Raw genomic sequence first — 5000 nt, forward strand, 5'->3', positions numbered from 1 at the left:
CTAACCAGGCCCGACCCTGCTTAGCTTCCGAGATCAGACGAGATCGGGCGCGCTCAGGGTGGTGTGGCCGTAAGCCACAGCGGCTGCTGAAGACAGACCCTTTATACGTGCCAAAATAACACTGGCAGATCTGTTATTTCACATAGCAATCAACAATAATGGGGATTTTCTCTAACAGTCAACAGCAAAACTAAGAAATAACTACTCCACCCAACAAGAATTTTCCGTATGGCCTGATCAAACATTTGGCTCTGTTCCAAGTCCATTTTCGTCCGAAATTGCTCAAAACGTACATCGGTGAGCCACGTCCTTGTGGACGACGTATTGGGTCATTGTGCCCAAAACCCAGACTGCGCTCATTCATTCGGCAGCAGTGCAGACTTTACAGAGGTGACTTTCCAGCGCCTAATACCCGATTGCCGAAAGCGACGTGACATAAAACAGAAGTGCAAACAGAGCGTGAAATACAGGCTGCAAAATAAAAGTAGTTTTGGCGTGCCCTGTCTCAACTACAGAGGAAGCGGCATTCTGCTGCTGTAAGATAGCAGGAAAAGATTACGGCACCTGGTATTCCCAGGCGGTCTCCCATCCAAGTACTAACCAGGCCCGACCCTGCTTAGCTTCCGAGATCAGACGAGATCGGCGCGCTCAGGGTGGTGTGGCCGTAAGCCACAGCGGCTGCTGAAGACAGACCCTTTATACGTGCCAAAATAACACTGGCAGATCTGTTATTTCACATAGCAATCAACAATAATGGGGATTTTCTCTAACAGTCAACAGCAAAACTAAGAAATAACTACTCCACCCAACAAGAATTTTCCGTATGGCCTGATCAAACATTTGGCTCTGTTCCAAGTCCATTTTCGTCCGAAATTGCTCAAAACGTACATCGGTGAGCCACACGTCCTTGTGGACGACGTATTGGGTCATTGTGCCCAAAAACTGCGCTCTCATTCATTCGGCAGCAGTGCAGACTTTACAGAGGTGACTTTCCAGCGCCTAATACCCGATTGCCGAAAGCGACGTGACATAAAACAGAAGTGCAAAACAGAGCGTGAAATACAGGCTGCAAAATAAAAGTAGTTTGGCGTGCCCTGTCTCAACTACAGAGGAAGCGGCATTCTGCTGCTGTAAGATAGGGACAAAAAGCTTACGGCACCTGGTATTCCCAGGCGGTCTCCCATCCAAGTACTACCAGGCCCGACCCTGCTTAGCTTCCGAGATCAGACGAGATCGGCGCGCTCAGGGTGGTGTGGCCGTAAGCCACAGCGGCTGCTGAAGACAGACCCTTTATACGTGCCAAAATAACACTGGCAGATCTGTTATTTCACATAGCAATCAACAATAATGGGGATTTTCTCTAACAGTCAACAGCAAAACTAAGAAATAACTACTCCACCCAACAAGAATTTTCCGTATGGCCTGATCAAACATTTGGCTCTGTTCCAAGTCCATTTTCGTCCGAAATTGCTCAAAACGTACATCGGTGAGCCACACGTCCTTGTGGACGACGTATTGGGTCATTGTGCCCAAAACCCAGACTGCGCTCATTCATTCGGCAGCAGTGCAGACTTTACAGAGGTGACTTTCCAGCGCCTAATACCCGATTGCCGAAGCGACGTGACATAAAACAGAAGTGCAAAACAGAGCGTGAAATACAGGCTGCAAAATAAAAGTAGTTTGGCGTGCCCTGTCTCAACTACAGAGGAAGCGGCATTCTGCTGCTGTAAGATAGGCAGGAAAAGATGGGGACAAAAAGCTTACGGCACCTGGTATTCCCAGGCGGTCTCCCATCCAAGTACTAACCAGGCCCGACCCTGCTTAGCTTCCGAGATCAGACGAGATCGGGCGCGCTCAGGGTGGTGTGGCCGTAAGCCACAGCGGCTGCTGAAGACAGACCCTTTATACGTGCAAAATAACACTGGCAGATCTGTTATTTCACATAGCAATCAACAATAATGGGGATTTTCTCTAACAGTCAACAGCAAAACTAAGAAATAACTACTCCACCCAACAAGAATTTTCCGTATGGCCTGATCAAACATTTGGCTGTTCCAAGTCCATTTTCGTCCGAAATTGCTCAAAACGTACATCGGTGAGCCACACGTCCTTGTGGACGACGTATTGGGTCATTGTGCCCAAAACCCAGACTGCGCTCATTCATTCGGCAGCAGCAGACTTTACAGAGGTGACTTTCCAGCGCCTAATACCCGATTGCCGAAAGCGACGTGACATAAAACAGAAGTGCAAAACAGAGCGTGAAATACAGGCTGCAAAATAAAAGTAGTTTGGCGTGCCCTGTCTCAACTACAGAGGAAGCGGCATTCTGCTGCTGTAAGATAGGCAGGAAAAGATGGGGACAAAAAGCTTACGGCACCTGGTATTCCCAGGCGGTCTCCCATCCAAGTACTAACCAGGCCCGACCCTGCTTAGCTTCCGAGATCAGACGAGATCGGGCGCGCTCAGGGTGGTGTGGCCGTAAGCCACAGCGGCTGCTGAAGACAGACCCTTTATACGTGCCAAAAAACACTGGCAGATCTGTTATTTCACATAGCAATCAACAATAATGGGGATTTTCTCTAACAGTCAACAGCAAAACTAAGAAATAACTACTCCACCCAACAAGAATTTTCCGTATGGCCTGATCAAACATTTGGCTCTGTTCCAAGTCCATTTTCGTCCGAAATTGCTCAAAACGTACATCGGTGAGCACACGTCCTTGTGGACGACGTATTGGGTCATTGTGCCCAAAACCCAGACTGCGCTCATTCATTCGGCAGCAGTGCAGACTTTACAGAGGTGACTTTCCAGCGCCTAATACCCGATTGCCGAAAGCGACGTGACATAAAACAGAAGTGCAAAACAGAGCGTGAAATACAGGCTGCAAAATAAAAGTAGTTTGGCGTGCCCTGTCTCAACTACAGAGGAAGCGGCATTCTGCTGCTGTAAGATAGGGACAAAAAGCTTACGGCACCTGGTATTCCCAGGCGGTCTCCCATCCAAGTACTAACCAGGCCCGACCCTGCTTAGCTTCCGAGATCAGACGAGATCGGGCGCGCTCAGGGTGGTGTGGCCGTAAGCCACAGCGGCTGCTGAAGACAGACCCTTTATACGTGCCAAAATAACACTGGCAGATCTGTTATTTCACATAGCAATCAACAATAATGGGGATTTTCTCTAACAGTCAACAGCAAAACTAAGAAATAACTACTCCACCCAACAAGAATTTTCCGTATGGCCTGATCAAACATTTGGCTCTGTTCCAAGTCCATTTTCGTCCGAAATTGCTCAAAACGTACATCGGTGAGCCACACGTCCTTGTGGACGACGTATTGGGTCATTGTGCCCAAAACCCAGACTGCGCTCATTCATTCGGCAGCAGTGCAGACTTTACAGAGGTGACTTTCCAGCGCCTAATACCGATTGCCGAAAGCGACGTGACATAAAACAGAAGTGCAAAACAGAGCGTGAAATACAGGCTGCAAAATAAAAGTAGTTTGGCGTGCCCTGTCTCAACTACAGAGGAAGCGGCATTCTGCTGCTGTAAGATAGGGACAAAAAGCTTACGGCACCTGGTATTCCCAGGCGGTCTCCCATCCAAGTACTAACCAGGCCCGACCCTGCTTAGCTTCCGAGATCAGACGAGATCGGGGCGCTCAGGGTGGTGTGGCCGTAAGCCACAGCGGCTGCTGAAGACAGACCCTTTATACGTGCCAAAATAACACTGGCAGATCTGTTATTTCACATAGCAATCAACAATAATGGGGATTTTCTCTAACAGTCAACAGCAAAACTAAGAAATAACTACTCCACCCAACAAGAATTTTCCGTATGGCCTGATCAAACATTTGGCTCTGTTCCAAGTCCATTTTCGTCCGAAATTGCTCAAAACGTACATCGGTGAGCCACACGTCCTTGTGGACGACGTATTGGGTCATTGTGCCCAAAACCCAGACTGCGCTCATTCATTCGGCAGCAGTGCAGACTTTACAGAGGTGACTTTCCAGCGCCTAATACCCGATTGCCGAAAGCGACGTGACATAAAACAGAAGTGCAAAACAGAGCGTGAAATACAGGCTGCAAAATAAAAGTAGTTTTGGCGTGCCCTGTCTCAACTACAGAGGAAGCGGCATTCTGCTGCTGTAAGATAGGCAGGAAAAGATGGGGACAAAAAGCTTACGGCACCTGGTATTCCCAGGCGGTCTCCCATCCAAGTACTAACCAGGCCCGACCCTGCTTAGCTTCCGAGATCAGACGAGATCGGGCGCGCTCAGGGTGGTGTGGCCGTAAGCCACAGCGGCTGCTGAAGACAGACCCTTTATACGTGCCAAAATAACACTGGCAGATCTGTTATTTCACATAGCAATCAACAATAATGGGGATTTTCTCTAACAGTCAACAGCAAAACTAAGAAATAACTACTCCACCCAACAAGAATTTTCCGTATGGCCTGATCAAACATTTGGCTCTGTTCCAAGTCCATTTTCGTCCGAAATTGCTCAAAACGTACATCGGTGAGCCACACGTCCTTGTGGACGACGTATTGGGTCATTGTGCCCAAAACCCAGACTGCGCTCATTCATTCGGCAGCAGTGCAGACTTTACAGAGGTGACTTTCCAGCGCCTAATACCCGATTGCCGAAAGCGACGTGACATAAAACAGAAGTGCAAAACAGAGCGTGAAATACAGGCTGCAAAATAAAAGTAGTTTTGGCGTGCCCTGTCTCAACTACAGAGGAAGCGGCATTCTGCTGCTGTAAGATAGGGACAAAAAGCTTACGGCACCTGGTATTCCCAGGCGGTCTCCCATCCAAGTACTAACCAGGCCCGACCCTGCTTAGCTTCCGAGATCAGACGAGATCGGGCGCGCTCAGGGTGGTGTGGCCGTAAGCCACAGCGGCTGCTGAAGACAGACCCTTTATACGTGCCAAAATAACACTGGCAGATCTGTTATTTCACATAGCAATCAACAATAATGGGGATTTTCTCTAACAGTCAAC

The 5000-nt window shown here is 48.6% G+C and overlaps 8 non-coding genes across 8 annotated transcripts; all 8 read right to left on the reverse strand.

The window, feature by feature from the left end:
- Positions 1–552: 552 nt before the first annotated feature.
- On the reverse strand, positions 553–670 carry LOC127141680 (5S ribosomal RNA). The gene has a single exon (XR_007812191.1). It is a non-coding gene; the product is annotated as a 5S ribosomal RNA (ribosomal RNA).
- Positions 671–1147: 477 nt separating this feature from the next.
- Positions 1148–1264, reverse strand: LOC127141682 (5S ribosomal RNA). The gene has a single exon (XR_007812193.1). It is a non-coding gene; the product is annotated as a 5S ribosomal RNA (ribosomal RNA).
- A 493-nt stretch (positions 1265–1757) lies between these two features.
- LOC127141664 (5S ribosomal RNA) lies at positions 1758–1876 on the reverse strand. Its single transcript, XR_007812175.1, has one exon. It is a non-coding gene; the product is annotated as a 5S ribosomal RNA (ribosomal RNA).
- A 489-nt stretch (positions 1877–2365) lies between these two features.
- LOC127141675 (5S ribosomal RNA) lies at positions 2366–2484 on the reverse strand. Its single transcript, XR_007812186.1, has one exon. It is a non-coding gene; the product is annotated as a 5S ribosomal RNA (ribosomal RNA).
- Positions 2485–2962: 478 nt separating this feature from the next.
- LOC127141686 (5S ribosomal RNA) lies at positions 2963–3081 on the reverse strand. Its single transcript, XR_007812195.1, has one exon. It is a non-coding gene; the product is annotated as a 5S ribosomal RNA (ribosomal RNA).
- Positions 3082–3560: 479 nt separating this feature from the next.
- Positions 3561–3678, reverse strand: LOC127141676 (5S ribosomal RNA). Its single transcript, XR_007812187.1, has one exon. It is a non-coding gene; the product is annotated as a 5S ribosomal RNA (ribosomal RNA).
- A 495-nt stretch (positions 3679–4173) lies between these two features.
- Positions 4174–4292, reverse strand: LOC127141688 (5S ribosomal RNA). Its single transcript, XR_007812196.1, has one exon. It is a non-coding gene; the product is annotated as a 5S ribosomal RNA (ribosomal RNA).
- Positions 4293–4773: 481 nt separating this feature from the next.
- On the reverse strand, positions 4774–4892 carry LOC127141689 (5S ribosomal RNA). Its single transcript, XR_007812197.1, has one exon. It is a non-coding gene; the product is annotated as a 5S ribosomal RNA (ribosomal RNA).
- Between the last annotated feature and the right edge of the window lie 108 nt (positions 4893–5000).

Source organism: Lates calcarifer, unplaced genomic scaffold (assembly GCF_001640805.2).
Source record: "Lates calcarifer isolate ASB-BC8 unplaced genomic scaffold, TLL_Latcal_v3 _unitig_5680_quiver_3144, whole genome shotgun sequence".
Classification (NCBI taxonomy): Eukaryota; Metazoa; Chordata; class Actinopteri; family Centropomidae; genus Lates; species Lates calcarifer.